Here is a 17622-nt window from a genome sequence, read left to right as displayed (position 1 = left end):
AGTTTCTCCTTTCTGCCCATCTGTGAAGCACCATAGCCATTACTGTAGCACAATGTATTACTTGTACCGCCCCAGGCTACTCTGAAACTCTAAACCCACTTTAAATCTGCATTGTTGTGCAAGTGGTTCCCTTCCTCTAGGGATCACTCCTTCAATACAACCATTGCAGGGAAAAATATTACATTTCAAGGCTCACTACTTCCTACACACATTCAAGAAACACTGAAAACTGATAGTGAAGATAAACTATATATGAGGCAATTTAGGAAAGACTAAAGTGTTAGGAGTGCAATAGATAATATCAGAGTGGCCTGGGATAAAAGGACTCCAAAGTGCATGAATGGAATGTGGAAAAGCTGTGGCCACAAGCAACAACTTGGAGGTAGTTCAAGAAGAATCAGTCATCCAAAACTGGTCAGTGAAGCAAAGCTGGAGGGTGATTTTTGAGGAATCCCTGCATTTTAATGGCAGGAGTCCAAACAATGATGAGCAATTAGCAGAGAAAAGCATCCAGAGTGATTTTTCAGCTTGTTTTTCAGAAGAGTAAACGTACATAATTGAGACTGTATAATCAGCATCACCTACATTGTTACACAAACTAACTGGCTTGTAGATCATTAAAGCTGGCCGTCCGTTATTTTCTTGTACAATTTTCCTTTAGATTTACCAAAACCGTATAATATGAGGTCAAACCTAGACACTTTCAATTTGTATGCAATCGGGCAGGCCCTTGCACTACATAGTTGAAGATAAATATAAAAGAAAAAATATGTATAATATATGGCAAGCTAAGTAATGTAGCAAAGTGTTTGTTTTTTCAAATGATACCCAATGTGTGAGAACTGCTTCAGGACAGAAAACCCAAGATAAACTAAACACCTACGTCATTAAAAAGCCAAGGTCTATAAAGGACCCACAGCCTCTCTACTTATATTTAAATGCTGTACAATACATTGCTGTACAATACAGTGCTGGACAAGTACAGGGTATTGTCAAATAAAGAAACGCAACAACGCACCACAGGGTATCGGCTAATCAAGCAAGCTTGTGACCCTTTTTTCCCCAGTCTTCTGAAGAGCTCTAATGGGCTCCTCAATTGTTATGAAACTTATACTTTCTGGCTGATAAAGTTTTTTTTTTTTTTTGTATACTTCCTTAAAAAAAGAATTAGGGTAGTTGACTGGCACCTTGCTAGATGTTTATGGTCCTCCAGGAAGTAAACGGCCCAAAATTTCCTATAGGTACAAGTATGTTTTGGGGCATGCAGACTTTGATTATTCTCCCTATCTTCTTATTCTTTTTAGATTTAAATTTAGAGTTGAACTCCTTACTGTCTTTTGTGATGAAACGCGTCGGAAGGGCCTAGCATTGTTAGACCTAATTTCAAATCATCTGGTAAACAGTGAAATGTGTGTATTGGTGGTAAAGCACTGGCCTAGTAAGACTGTTGAGAGACACAGATTTCAGTCCAAATCTCATGAGATGAACAGTCAAGTAGCAGTGCCTTAGATCTCACACTGCAAATAGCAAATATACAGCTATGAGGCTGAAGAGACAGGAGTGCCTAGGCACCCTCGCATACCAGGAAGTACACTGCAATTTTTTAGGAGGAATTGAAGAGAAAAGATATGCTTCAGGGCACTGCTTAACCACTTAAGCCCCGGAAGAGTTTACCCCCATTCCAACCAGGGGGTTTTTTGCGATTTTTTTTTTTTTTTTTTACTGCGTGACTTTAACGGACAATTGCACGGTCGTGCGACGCTGTACCTAAACTAATTTCATGTCCTTTTTTTTCCCACAAACAGAGCTTTCTTTTGGTGGTTAAACTAAAAAGAAACGTAAATTTTGCAAAAATAACAATATTTTTCACATTTTTTTTTATATGAAATTCCCCAAAAAAAATGTAAAAATCAAAATTTGTTTTATGCTACGTATGTTTGGTAAAAAAAATCGCAAAAAGCGTATTTTGATTGGTTTGCACAAAAGTTATCGCGTTTACTAACAAAGGGAAAGATTTTTGTCATTTTTGGTGTTTTTTTTTTTTTAACGAGTAATGGCGGCGATCTGCAATTTTTTTTTTTGCGGGACTGCAACATTGCGGCGGACAGATCGGACCCTTGACTGACATTTTTGACACTTTTGGGGGTACCAGTGACATTACTGCAGTAATCAGTGCTAAAAATATGCACTGTTACTGTAAAAATGACACTGGCAGGGAAGGGGTTAACTGTATTGGAGAGGGAGGGGTTAAGTGTGTCCTAGGGGCGTGCTTCTAACTGTGATGGGACATGTCTCCTATTGTAAAAACAGAGATCAACGGTTCTACATAGTAGAACTGTCTGATCTCCATTTTTACACAGGGGAGAATGACAGGCGGCTTGTTTACATTAGCCGCCTGCCTTTCTCCCGCTCTACCGACGATCGTAGTGTTGACCAGCGGACATCGGGTCCACCTGTCACACGCGCGGACTCCTCCGTGAACGAGCCGCGGCGGGCGCGCGATCGCCCGCTATTGGCTCACAAACCGGTCACAGGCTAGTGACGTATATATACGTCACTTTGCCTGGCCGGGGCTGACCGCCGCAGTATATCTACTTGCGGCGGTCGGCAAGCGGTTAAGTGCAATTAACATTTCTAGATTTTCCCTATAACATAGTAAATACTACTTTTTGGGTGTAGTTCTTCTTTTAACTGGGAATGAAGAATGTTATAACAACAAATGTTTATTATTATTATTATTATTATTCTAAAGATGCACTTGTTCTAACAGATCTCTAGATATTTGGGCTGCTCTAACGATTATCTTGATAATCAGTTGGCCGATTTCGTCTTGATTGATCCGATTAAAAACCTCAAAAAATGTTTGTATAATTTAGTTAATATGTAGTTTAGAAAAGACCATTTATTCTTGAATATCTATATGCAGCAGTGGTAAATCTAAATAACCAGATATATGGTTATGGAACAAATATATAACAGAAGAGATACGTTTACTATTAGGCGCGGTTAATGAGTCGCGATTCATTCCATTCAATGGAACCGTTCTAATTGGAGCAACTCAAGTCGCTCCGACTTAGAAAAAGGTTCCTGCACTATTTGGGGCGACTTCGGAGTGGCTTTCATTGACTTCTATTAAAGAAATTGTTTGTAGAATGCGCTGAAGTAGCGCAGTTCAGGGGAGCTTCAGAGTCGGGCAACTATGAAGCCACCTCAGTGTGAACCAAGCCCTAGATGTTGAATCTGGTACATAGCATCAGACTCAGAGATTAAAACATTTATCTAAAGAAATTGTTTTTTTTTGTTTTTTTTTTTTTAAAAAGACCTAAATCGCTGTTTTTTTTTTTCAGACTTTTAGATAGGATCGTAATATATTAATATACATGACAGACTCCCTTGTCCTAGGCAGGTAGCTTGATGCATGGTACCTGCGCCTGCTGTCACTTATGCTGGCCATACACAGGCAAATTTTTCCTTCAAAAACTTTTATTTTGAGAACATTTTTTTGATTTTTTAATCGTTAATGGGGTTAAATTGGCATTCGTTTTTTACCACAGTGATGGGAAATATAGAAGGCACAAAATTAAAAGCTTCTTGATCACACAAATTTTTAGACACTGATACAGCAGATAATCGCTACTATAAGGGGTTCATTTATACTGTGAAACAGTGAAGGTAAAAAAAAAATATATATTATAAATATACCCAGAAGATGGATATACAGGGCATTTTAAGTGGGAGTTGGACATGAAGCTATATGAAGGATGGATATAACTCTTTTATATTAAAGTGGTACTAAGGGCTGAGGCATTTTTTCATGGATATAATTGTTTTAAATAAAATGCATAATACTGGTAAACTCTAAATGTAATTGTAATGCCTTATATTACCTCCAGTTTATCAGCCTCCACCTTCTCTGGGTTTGGATCCTGATCTTCCCTGCACAGAGCCCTTAGGGTGATTTGTAAACTTTGAATTATTTTTTTTAAATGACAAACATGGTATACTTACCTGTGCAATGGTTTGGGACAGAGCAGCCCCGATGCTCCTCTTTTGGGGTCCCCCACCGGTGCCTCTGGCTCCTGCCTTCAGAGTGCTCCTATAGCAAGCCGCAATGTATAGTATACTGTGCCCCTAAAGCAAGGTAAAAAAAACTTTTGACTTCAGAATCATTTACTACTGTCTAGGACGGCAGTCAAACTCAATTTAATCGTGGAACGAAACCGCATCATGATTGCCCTCAAAATGGCCCGTTGTATCTGTAAGACTTGCTGTTCAGAGCATCCCCTACCCTTACATAAGATGTCAAGAGCCTATCCACCTTCAGAAGTTGAGTCCCCCACCCTCCCTTACATTACAGTGCACCCCCCCCCTCCCTTACCTTGTGCTGCTGCTGGGAAGAAGCTGGCGGCATTGGTGGAAAGCAGAAAGTACAGGGTCTGGAGGAGGGCTGGAGCTCTCCTGCAGCTGCGAGGGCCACATGAAATGGCCCGAAGGGCCAGATTCAGCCCGCGGGCCTTGTGTTTGACACGTGTGGTCTAGGACTACATGTCCCATGAGGCATTGCTCCTCACACATACACAAGTTCTCAGGGACTTACTGACATGTATGGATGGCGTACTGGGCTCTTACCCCAAGAGCAGGCTCTCTAAAAACAAACTGGAGTGCAGCAGATTACAGTTTGATCCAAGCTTCTGGTCTGTATGCATTTTGTTTCCAGCCCCTGCTATATCTTTTTTATTGGAACTCATTGCTGCAAATTGTGACACCATATGTATCTATAGCAACAAGTAATTCCATTCAGAAAATAGCGGGGACCCTGTGCATTTACCTAATGGCAGTGTTGTACTCGAGTCAGAGATTTCAGAAAGGACAACCAATTATTTTTCCAGATAATTATAGCAAAGATAATTTACACATTAGACTCCCCTCTTGCTGTCCTTTCCAAAGTTTTTTTTCATGGCGCTCTCATCTAATAGTAATCTTTTTATTAATTTGTTTAGATGTGTAGGTAAATATGATCAGCATTATTCAAATAATCGTATCAATCTGTCTTGATGTTTTAGAAGCTTGTTTCTTTATAGAACTTTTAATTATATTTGTGGATGGGTGTAGCAATATTTGCACATTACACATGCCTTTTATTACTGTTGTGTTTTCACTTCTCCTCTCATTACAAGCAAATCAGTCAACTCAGACTAAGGGCTCATGCAAACGGGCAGTTTGGCTCACAGGAGCATAAAATAACTGCGTTTTTGGATGCAACAGAGGCACAGGTGTAGCCATCGGCCTGTCAATATCAATGACAGGCTGAAGTATGCAGGGGCTGGAAGTTGATTTTCCTGTACTCAAGGGGCTGTGTCCGTTCAGGCTCATATTCCCAAAACTCAATAATTCTGCTTTCAGAGTATACGTCCCTGAAAGCATGCTACCTAAAAGTGAGTACTGCTTGGAACAGTGTACACCCACTGCGTAATTCAGCCTGTCCTTGATTTTACAGGGTGCTGGTAACAAACTGTACTTCACCTGTGCCTACCATTCCCTTAGTCTTATATAAACCAATTGTAGTATGTGTCTTATTATAGCTCATACAAGTCCATAAATCCACAGGAAGGGATTGGTATCAAGAGAGCACTAGGTGGGCAGACCTCCCAGAGAAAGGAAAGGATCTCTGTAACTCAACCAAAACACACGGGGGGCGCCTCCGAAGTGCATTTTTTTAAGAACTTTAATAGAGCAGCCAAAAAAAAAAAACAAACTCATGTGTTTTATCTAGTAGTATCAACCCTACCCCCCCCCCCCCCGCCCAAGTTCCAGGTCTGTAGCCAGCTGCTGCTGGTGGGGTCAGGCAGTGCAAGCTGGGTCTCCGCTCATTAGATGTAAAGGAGACTTCAGTAACCACTGTGAAATGCGGAAGTGACGTCACGCCCGTAGGACAGTCCTGTTGCTCTGGTAACGCGTTTCGGAGCGCCAATTAGCTCCTTTTATCAAACCACCTCCTTTGATAAAGGAGCCGATTGGTGCTCCAAAACACGTTACCAGGGCAACAGAACTGTCCTCCGGGCATGATGTCACTTCCATGATGGTTATTGAAGTCCTTCTCTATACCTGATGAGCGGTGACCCGTCTCGCACCGTCCGACACCACCAGCGGCGGCTGGCTACTGATCTGGAACTTGGGCGACCCCTCTGTTAAAACTACTAGATTTGCACATTCTTAGGCTCCATTCACGTGTAGGCCTCTCAGACTGCGGGCAGAACTGCCACGATTCGGCCCACTATCCTGAACCATTGCAAGTTGTGGGATGCCCGTGTAATTTGCGTGACTGGCAATGGCACCCCAAACGCGACACGATTGTCGCCTGGCGAATCGCGGTTAAATTGCGCATGCAGAATCGCAGGACGCCTGTTGCAAAAATAAGTTCTTGTACTTTTTTTTACGCAACAGGAGTCCTGCAATTTTACCGCGATTCGTCTGGCTACAATAGTGGCAAAATCTCACCACGTTTGGGGTGCCATTGCAAGTCATGGGAATCGCACGGGTGTCCCGCAATTTGCAATGGTTCAGGATCGCGGGCAGTATCACAGCAATTCTGCTCGAGATCCGTTTTAATAAACGTTATAAAACCAATTGTGATATGTGGGGGGAGCGACTCTAAGTGCAATATTTGTAGGAACTTTAATAGAGCAGCCAAATAAACACTCACATGTGTTCCAAAAGGCTCCATAAGATATATATGTGAATGGAGCCTTTTGGAACACATGTGAGTGTTTATTTGGCTGCTCTATTAAAGTTCCTATAAATATTGCACTTAGAGTTGCTCCCCCCCATATATCACAATTGGTTTTATAATAAGACTATGGGAGTTTTACACACTAATTTAGCAAATATTGCACCATTATACCTTGCTGTTGTGACTTTGCCCACCTTGCATCCAGAAATGTATACGCTGTATGAGCCAAATTGTCCACGCCCTTTGAACCCTAAGCGTCTGTGCTGTCAGGCATTTGTTCACTTCAAGCAGGTTTTGCATTACCTTTTTGATAAGATCAGTTTTAGAAACATGTTTTGTATTTGTAAGATACTGTGGCTTGGGCCAACTAATTAAACATGATTTTAAATATATTTTATATTGCTCATGTTCAATACAATGCAATAATGTGTCAACTCAAAAGACCGCATCTAATGTTAGTTTGTATAGCGTTTCAGATAGCAGATGTCTTTTCTCTCATTGTGCTAGGCGTAAATGCAACAGAATATGATTCTAAAATTGATTACTCTTCCTCGGAGCAGCATGTGTCTAAATATAAACAATATGTTCCTAAATATAAAACGTGTCTGATTTTCCTGGAGCTGATCAGGTTTCCCACTGTGGTGATTAAAATAGATTTGATTTCAGCCCTTTTTTCCTATTCCTATTATTAATCTGGGACACTTTAGGCTTAAAGCTAAATCCCAGACCCAAAAAAACTTTCATTAACCCATTGGAGCCTAAGCCCTTTTCTGACATATACTGCTTACAAGTAAAAAATATTTTTTTTTTGTTAGGAAATTACTTAGAACCCCCAAACTAGAAATTACTTAGAACCCCCAAACTATATATATATATATATATATATATATATATATATATATATATAACCTTTTTTTTTAGCCGAGACCCTAGAGAATAAAATGGTGATCATTGCAATATTGTATCTCTCATTGCACTGGTCCAGCAGTTTTTCAAAAGCAATTTTTTGAACAGAAATGCACTTTATTAAAAAAAAACGTACAGTTAGCGCACATTTTTTGTATAATGTAAAAAGATGATCTTTCGCCAAGTAAATAGATACCTAACAACATTTCCTGCTTTAAAATTGCACACACTTGTTGACTGGGGACAAGCTACGGTACTCAATAGGTGACGCTCTATAACGGTTATCTGATTAGAGTTACAGAGGAGATCTAGCACCAGAAATATTGCTTGTGCGCTAAAGATCGTGGCGATACAGCACGTGTGTTTTTAACACAGTTTACATATGCAGGCGCGACTTGCGTATGTGTTCCCTTCTGCGCGCAAGCACAGAGGGAAGGGGCTCTTTCATTTTTAATTTTTTTTTTTTTTATCACTTTTATTGCTGTAACAAGGAACCGTAACATCCCTTGTGACAGTAATATTCAGTGACAGGTCCTGTTTATGGAGGGATCATGGGTCTAAAATACCCTAAACCCCTCCTCTGCACTTAAAAGCATTCAAAACGCCAAGTTTGGTGGTTTTAATTGCCTTTTTTTTTTTAATCTGGCACCTTTAAGGCTCCAGTATCTGGAAATGATGTCATGTTGCACGCTTCCGGGTTTTACATCCGAGACCCGAATATAGCCGAATCCAGCTTTGTTCAGGGTCTTCGGCCAGCCGGAGACTCAGGCGAGTTGCGGGAGAGGGAGGACGTCCCCTCCTGCTCCTTGTAATAACAATCGAGCGGCTGCTGAGCTGTATTGTTTGTCATTACAAGGAAGCCAACTGTCGGCTCTAAACAACGGTACTGGAGTGATGCCTCTAGCTGCAGGAATCACCCGATACAACCCCCCGAAGCCAAGTCCGCATATTTGCATTCTGTCGGTGTGAAGAGGTTAAAATGTTTTCCTTAATAACCACAAAGGATATAAATCCACTTTGTGTACACCCAATGCCTTTGCAGACACATAGTGTATATTACCTTGTAAACATAGCAACATCATCACTGTGCTGCAAATAGCCTGTGCAGAGAGCAGAGCTGTGGGAGGGACCCAGTAGGCTCCACCCACTAAAGAGCAGAAAACCACGGGGGGGGGGTGGATACAAGACCAGTCACACTGCACATGGGGAGAGAGCAGCACTGACTAGTCTTTTATTACAGGAATCTCCTGCAAACGTTTCACACTGGATTACTACACAGATCTGGAAGAAATACACAAAGCACACCAAGATTTAAGGAAGAATATAAATGTCTCCTGTGTTTTAAACCATATTTGTTTATCCCAGAGTTTACTAAGCTAACCCAACAAGATAAGGATAATTATTGTCAAAGAAGGTTAAAGAATTTGCAGTCTAGTTCAATGAGAGTTAGGCCCCGTTCACACCTAAACATTTTTCAGCTCGTAAAACGCTCATCTCTGGAGTCTCAAAACACCCAACAAGCAAAATCCCTAATTTCAATGGCCCCAGTTAACATCTGAGCGTTTTGTCACCTGAAGCAAAACGCCTGCAGCTCAAAAAAGTACATGAGTTTCTTTTTTGGCAGATTACAAGTGTTTTTGTTAGATGTCAATGCCTACCTCCAAACACCTGCAAAAAAAGGCCTGAAAAACACCCAAACGCCTGAAAATGATACGCACCGATGAGAATTGAGCCTTAAGCCTGCCATAGATTATACGATTTTATTTCCTGGGACCATCAGCTGCAGGAAAGAAAATCACTTGATTCCCTCTATCAACATAGACAGTCTTGATGGGAGAATCCTTCCCGCAAATCTATTGTGTTCTTCTAGTGGGGCGGGCACAGGGAACTGTCCCTGCTGGAAGAACAAAGTGATTTTTGCTAGCGGCTATAGCCGATGGCAATAATTGCATCCTAAAAATCCGACATGCTAGTTGTACCCAAGTCGATCGATGGATCGATCGGATTGGGTACAGTCAGCCTACCCATACGTGGTTCAAATCTCAGGCGATCCCTGCTGAACTGGCCAAGATGTGAACCATCTATGACTGGCTTTAAAATTTTAGTCACATGGTTGAAAATAGAGTGACTTGGGGCTTGTTTACACTTGTGGTGGTGTTCACCCACTCCTCTGCAAAGTGTTTTTAAGTGGACAGGTGGCTGGGAGCCCCCCTCACCACCTCCAACCACATATATTATACGCAGTTGCATGGCTGCCCTATTCACTTGAATGGATCGTGTTTGGGGGTGGTACTTTCTGCCAAGAACAACACTGGGGATCATTTTGCTGCAGTATGTGTACTACTCTGGATGCTGTGTTAAAGTGGAGTTCCACCCTAAAATTGAACTTCGGTCCATCTTCTTGCTCCGGGTCACCTGAAATACAAATGGATAATCGCAATTTTTTTTTTTTTTCACTTACCTTGTTTTAGAAGAAAATATACTTACCTTACTTCCTCCTCCTCCCTCTGCGGCCATGGCCGCCGCTGTCACTTCCTGTCTTGCAATGATTCCTGGGAGCTGAACGTCATCGCTCCCAGGAATCAATGCGCCTGCACCGGCCCCGACGTCAGTTCCGGTGCAGGCGCCTCATACCTTGCTAAACAGCTTCTGGGCATGCCCAGAAGCTGTGCAGGGATGACGCTGCAGCCCCGGAAGTGACGGCGGGGCCAGTGCAGTGCATCATGGGACCGAAGAGGACGCAGAAGAGGATCGCGCTGGCTTCAGCTGCCCACACCTGGGATGGACAAGACATTTTCAAGGTAAGTATTTCCTCTAAAAGGTAAGTGCAACCTGGGACAGTTCAGAGGCTATCCATTGTGGAATGCACTAGCCCTGACTGTCCCGGGGGTATTTTTATGTAATTTTTTTTGTTTTAGGTGGAACTCCGCTTTAAGTTAGAGGAGCTCCAGTCTCCCCCCAAAAAAAATAAGTCAGCAGCTACAAATACTGACTTTTAATATTAGGACACTTACCTGTCCAGGGATCCAGCGATATCCTCACCCAAGCCCATTCTTCAATCAGCTTCGGGTCCAGACGCCAGCATCTTAACTAAGGAAAACCGACAATGAAGCCGCAAGGGGCAAGGCGTTCTGCGCTTTCTGAATGGTTCCACAGTCTTTTGGAACCTGTGATGTGTCCCAGAAGACTGTGGGGGGGAGGGGGGCTGAACTTCCGACCAGACCACCACGGCAATCTGACGAAAAAAGGGAGCGGGTACCTGTCAAAACTAGGTACGCGCTGTGTTCCCCCCCAAAAAAAGTGCTAAATGTGGCAACGGAGGGGAGAGGAGGATGCAAACAAGCAGATTTTCCCCTTTTGGGTCAAGTTCCTCTTTAAGCTGCAGCTCTGCCGCCTATTTTTACCACCCTTTGCCGCAAGTGTAGATGAGGCCTTTAGGCTTGTGTAAAGCTCTGTCCTTTGAGGCTATCCTAGTGATGTATTTAGAAGCTCTTAATAGTTTGTGTAGATATGTGTTACTACTTTTTTACTACTGTGTCTGCAGTTGTAGAATGAACATTACCTGCACCAATGATGGCTGCACTTATCATTACTATCTAAAAGGTTCATATTGTTCAAGGTTCAAACTTCAAAGTTTTTTTTTTTTCCATGAGAAATCATCTTCACTCAGTCTTGTAGGCGGGTCCTAGAGCCTTTGATGTCACCTGCTGTCCCTTGCTAGACATCGGGTGATTCTGTGTAATTTGTAACCTGGGAATACCTGAAGGAATCATATTGCTGATAAAGTCATTTCCACTGAAAACTTGTATTTCAGTTTTTTCGTGAGGGTCATTGGGTTAAAATTCTAACTAGATTTATACCTTTCTGGTACAGTGAGGGGGAAAAGGGTATTTGATCCCCTGCTGATTTTGTACGTTTGCCCACTGACAAAGCAATGAGCAGTCTATAATTTTAATGGTAGGTTTATTTTAACAGAGACAGAATAACAATATCCAGAAAAACGCATTTTAAAAAAAGCTATAAATTGCTTTGCATTTTATTGAGTAAAATAAGTATTTACCCCTTCGCAAAACATGACTTCGTACTGGGTGGCAAAACCCTTGTTGGCAGTCACAGAGGTCAGTCAGACGTTTCTTGTAGTTGGCTACCAGGTTTGCACACATCTCAGGAGGGATTTTGTCCCACTCCTCTTTGCAGATCCTCTCCAAGTCATTAAGGTTTTAAGACTGACTTTTGATAACTCAAACCTTCAGCTTCTTCCACATATTTTCTATGGGATTAAGGTCTGAAGACTAGCTAGGCCATTCCAGGACCTTAATGTGCTTCTTCTTGAGCCACCCTTTTTTGCCTTGGCTGTGTGTTTTGGGTCATTGTCATGCTGAATTGCCCATCCACGACCCATTTTTAATGCCCTGGCTGAAGTAAGGAGGTTCTCACCCAAGATTTGACAGTACTTGGCCCCATCCATCATTCCTTTGATGCAGTGAAGTTGTCATTTCCCTTAGCAGAAAAGCCCCCCCCCCCCCCAAGCATAATGTTTCCACCTCCAAGTTTGATGGTGGGGTTGGTGTTCTTGGGGTCATATACAGCGTTCCTCCTCCAAACACGGTGAGTTGAGTTGATGCCGAAGAGCTCGATTTTGGTCTCATCTGACCACAACACTTTCACCCAGTTCTCCTCTGAATTATTTAGATGTTCATTAGCAAACTTCAAATGAGCCTGTACATGTGCTTTCTTGAGCAGGGGCACCTTGCGGGCGCTGCAGGATTTCAGTCCTTCACGTCGTAGTGTGTTACCAATTGTTTTCTTGGTGACTATGGTCCCAGCTGCCTTGAGATCATTGACAAGATTCTCCCATGTAGTTCTGGGCTGATTCCTCACCGTTCTCATGATCATTGAAACTTCACGAGGTAAGATCTTGCATGGAGCCCCAGACCAAGTGAGATTGACAGGTATTTTGTTTTTCCTACATTTGTGAATAATCGCACAAACTTTTGTCAACCTTTCACCAAGCTGCTTGGCGATGGTTTTGTAGCCCATTCCAGCCTTGTATAGGTCTATAATCTTGTCCCTGACATCCTTGGAAAGCTCTTTGGTATTGGCTATTGTGGAGAGATTGGAATCTGATTGATTGCTTCTGTGTACAGGTGTCTTATATACAGGTAACAAGCTGAGATTAGGAGCACTCACTTTAATGCTTCTTACACACGTTCAGATAATCGGACGAAAATAATCGCTTTCGACTTCATGATCGACTTTCGACTTCATGATCAGAAACCCTAAAATAGCACGGAAAAAGCCTGGCTGCCATTGTTCTTGTTTTGCACCATCTGATAAGTAGCTAAGCAACCAGAAAGCTTTACCGGAATCGTACAAAAAAAATCCTACGTTTTATATGCATTGTTGAATTCGATATTAGTATCATGCAACAAAATGCGAACGATAAGTCGTTTGATTATTTGAACTTGTGTACGAGGCTTAAGAGAGTGCTCCTAATCTCAGCTCATTACCTGTATAGAAGACACCTGGGAGACCGAAATCTTGCTGATTGATAGGGGATGAAATACCTTTTTCACTCATAAAATGCAAATCAATTTAAAACTTTTTTTCAAATGTGTTTTTCTGGATATTTTTGTTGTTCTGTCTCTCACTGTTAAAATAAACCTACCATTCAAATTCTAGACTGATCATTTCTTTGTCAGTGGGCAAATATAAAAAATCAGCAGGGGATCAAATATCGCTGTAACTAGTGACTAGATCCTTCCTCCAGATATATAAAATAATTTCACTTTCTCTGCTAAATAGTACACAACATAAAATAGATGGGGCAGGGGTGGGGGAATAGAAAAGCCGAAAGAAAGTTTCACTGAATGATGGCTTCTGCAATTGGGTTGAGCTGGGCTCATGACAACAATGGAGACCCTGAAAGATTTAAAAACCCAATAAGTGGTTCAACCTGCCAGATCCAGGCCAAACTGTGAAAAAATATCTGTTTTGGATGTGCTTTTCCTTTTACATTCTAGACTACAAGCAGGGCCGGAGTGGGACTCATTTTCAGCCCTGGAGTTTCATGCCTTAGACCGGCCCACTTTAGTTCACGACTGACTATATTAAAATAATGTAATTAAAACCTCAGAATATAAGTTTGCAATGGCGCACTGTTCTCTACAGCCTTGTAATTCATTGTATTTTTCAAAAAATATCATCATTTACAATTCAGTGCAAATACAGTAGCCTTCTCTGCCATGGATTCCCCCAGATCCTCCCCCCCCCCCCCCCAATATGTATGATGCATGCATATTCTTAGCCCCCAAGTGCATAACTTTACATTTATCAACATTAAACCTCATTTGCCACATAGTTTTTTTTTAAATGTACGAAAATATCGGCCAATATCGTCAAAAGCCGATATTCAATGGCCAAAATATTGGTATCGGCAATAAAAAAAAAGATATCGGACAATCAATAATTCATAGTGCTGCCAAAGCAGCCTATTCCATGTTTTAGCTTAGTATTAAAAATGAGATTAAACATTGCAGTGATATAAAGTGGGGAACTTTTGTAATCTGTTCTCCGGCTATAGCTCAAATAAAACCTCTACCCTGTACAAATCTCTAGAGAAATACACAGACATGCAACAATGTAGAATCCACAGATCACATTCAGTTTGGTGAAAGGTTACATTCGGTCATGTATGGTCTATGTGCATTTGATCAAGGACCTCAAAAGCACCTAAGCTGCGTCCATTGGAGGCTTTTTTCCAATTTTGCTTCAGTAAATTACTGGTGCTACCAAACCCTGCAACTGTGCTATAGTCAGAAATTAATTTACATCACTTTAATCTGAATTTTATGTATTTCTAAGAATTATGCAAAAATCTGACATTCATGCAAGCTTCCACATGGAACGCCTGCTACTTGTTACTTGTTCCTGTACTGTGCAGTTGTCTCAGGGACACCAAAATGAATGATGGCAACAAGAGGACCTTGCAACTCAGGGGTAATATCTCCTTATTCAATGCCATCCTTCACCTCACCCTCCATAAAATGCTAGTTAAAACTGGAAAAAAAATAAAAAATATCCCCTAAATACCTGTAGGGGAAAAAAAATGAGCCAATTTACTTACCTTTCCCCCAGCTTCCTCCCAGAGGTAGCTAACCAAGGAGGACATTTCCTCCTATTGAGATCCTGGGGAATATTGAGTAATGCAAAGCTCATGAGAAGACAATCCTACACTGTGGCAAGGGCAGTGATTTTTAGCAGGAAGAAGAGCAGAGCCAGAGCGAGGACAAAATGAACAATCCACTTACCTGCAGCGAGGAGGAGGTTAGTGGAGCTACTTTCTTGGCGCGGAGGAGGAGGAATTTAAACCATCTTCCGCTATGAATGCTGGGCTTCTGCCTGTGTGTGCCTGATGTCACTGGAATCACCAGTTCAGGAATCACACACTGTGCGTTTCATTTTGGGACACTGCTTTGTCCTGGAATAAAACTGCCTTCACTGTCATGCTACACGACATCCCCTCAGATGTTGCGCCCGGACCCCCTGCACCCAGTGCCGAGACAAGGTCATTCAGTGCCCAGGGCAAACATGGCAAGCTGTGCCCCCCACCCTATAAGGCTAATAATGGTAGAAGGTTTGTTTCTGGCAGTAGGGAGGCGATACAACGGTTCCTTACCTCCTGTCAAATGCTCTCTGAAGAGCAATTTGCATGATGGTTGCTTTTCAGAGACCAAAACATGTGTGAACAAGCCCTTAATTTATTTTTTACAAATGTTTTACATTATTTATATTGTTTTGAGAATTTATATGTACAGTGTATACATATACTTTTTACATTTTTAACTGCCCTGTTGGGGGGCTTTGATGAAATATCAGGGCTCTAAACAGACCCCAGATGTTTCACTTTTGAGACACCATGTGGTTTGGTGCATGTGATAGCAGATGTGGGGGGTGCCATTACCAATAAATGGCACTGTAGCACGTCTACTAATGGACGATTTGTTTCTGTGTGTGTGTCAGGAAAGCCACAATCTTGTGACTGACATTCAAAGGTGAGAACTTTGCCTTATAGTGGGGTCACAGTGTGATTGTATGTGCGTTTTACCTGGATTTTAGGTGCACTTCTATTGAATTCCATTACACAGTGCGTTTTCTGAAACCGCATCAAAGATGCAACATGCAGGACTTTGATGTACTTTCATGAAAACGCACTTTGTAATAGAAATTCAATAGAAGTGCACCTAAAAATCCAGGTAAAACGCACATACAATCACACTGTGACCAAACCGCAGTGCACAGGTTATTAGGGATAGGGGGGAATAGGTATAGGGGGGGGATGGGGGGGCAGGTCTGGGTAATAAGAATATATGTTAATGAAGAGCAGAGTGAAGGACTGTAAAGAAAGTGCTAATGCTGCATTTTAGGACAGGGCAGGATCAGCTAAATGGATGATTGGATAGCCCAGAGTTGGGACCAGTGCATATTTATGGAGTGGACAGCTGAAAGAAGAAGGTGAAGGGTTAATGTGAACAGGAGAGAGGTGCAGAAGACTCAGTGCTGACTTACTATTGTTCAGGGAAGGTAAAGAGACGATGTGCTGCGGACAAAGTGAAAGTGACCAACAAGGAAGACTCAAGTGACCTGGCCGGAACGGGGAAGTAGAACAAGCTGACGGGGGGAGGGGAGCTTGTAAAGAGTAGAGTGATAAACACCAGAAGGAGAGATAAGGCAGAGGTGAAGTGGATGGAATGAACAAGTCCGAGGATCATACATTGTACAGTGACCGGAGGGAGAATGATATTCACCTCTGTCAGGCAGGAGAAGGCAAAAGCTCCCAGTGCGCCCCCCCCCCCCCCCCTTCATCACAGATATGGACACGTCCAGGGCAGATGTTACTTGTAACTTTCGGCAGTACACCGGCCCTGCCTGCACCCCAAATGGACCAGCCCACCGGGAATGCTCCAGATGCTCCCGATTAGCCAATCCGGGCCTGACTACAAGTGACAACAAGCAACGAGTTGTTATCCAGCAAATGCTGCTGCTGTACAAAGTCAAAAATTTTACTTGATTTAGTTCTTCATGATCCCTTGCAAATGTCCAAAAGGGACAGCCGTAGGGATCAGTCAGGTGTGCTGCATGCACTTGGACCACAAAAAGTAAAGGGTGACTTTTTCAGTTGGTTGCAGTCTGCTGCTATTGTCCAATCACAAACTGGATATGAGAAGGTGACCGGTTCTAATGCCTCGTACACACGCAACGATTATTGGCCGACCGATCGGCCGTCTTTTGTCCAGTGTTGTTGTGTTGGTTGAAATGTGCTCTAGACTGCGCACTAATTTTCTCGGCCAACAAAAACCAACTTCAGAAGTGATGTCATGTGCTGGGTTAATTTCCGTGTGTTTTTTCTTCTCTGAGCATGCCCAGTCTTGCTCATTAGATTTTTGTCTGCCGAAATCTGTACTGACTGACGGAAAATCGGCCGTTATGTTGATGGCCAGCAAAAATTTTTATAGCCTGCACACCAGATTTTTTTCGGCCGAAAAGTCGGAGTCGGTTGTCGAAAGCATCATACTAACAAGCCAAAAATCGGCCGATCGGACGTTGGTCGAAAATTCACGGCCAACTATCGATGCGTGTGTATGGAGGCATAAGTCTCTAACCTGGCTGGATAGAAATGGAAATCCATTGGCAGGTGAAAGAAGCGGATATATATTAATATATTTTACCTATGTATTTAGATGTTTGGCATTCTGAATTTAACTGACAGTAATCCCAATGCAACAAATTTGTATGAATAATTAGGAAATTTAAATATTTCCATCTACATTCTCTAGATCTCATAACAATATTTTTTCCCAAATACTTTATTTTATGTGCTCAATAGCGCAGTCACATGATGTTCAGGTACTTGCTCCGCACCACAATTAAAGAGGTGTAGGTGGTGCAAAAGCAGGAAAGCTCTTTGGCAGCGAAGGCAGAGTTTG

At 42.2% G+C, this 17622-nt stretch overlaps 1 protein-coding gene across 2 annotated transcripts in view; it reads left to right on the top strand.

Moving 5' to 3' along the window:
• The window catches only part of AP3M1 (adaptor related protein complex 3 subunit mu 1), an 80635-nt gene that overhangs the window by 17695 nt on the left and 45318 nt on the right, over positions 1-17622 (top strand). The window contains exon 2 of one of the 2 annotated variants that reach the window (XM_082268424.1): positions 11286-11364. The exons of the other annotated variant lie outside the window; for it this stretch is intronic. The gene's annotated coding sequence lies outside the window, so the exon portion shown is untranslated. The remainder of the gene's footprint in view (positions 1-11285; positions 11365-17622) is intronic. 2 annotated transcript variants of the gene reach the window in all.

Source organism: Pelophylax lessonae (assembly GCF_965119305.1).
Source record: "Pelophylax lessonae genome assembly, chromosome: 9".
Classification (NCBI taxonomy): domain Eukaryota; kingdom Metazoa; phylum Chordata; class Amphibia; order Anura; family Ranidae; genus Pelophylax; species Pelophylax lessonae.
This window is presented reverse-complemented; position numbering and strand designations above follow the sequence as displayed.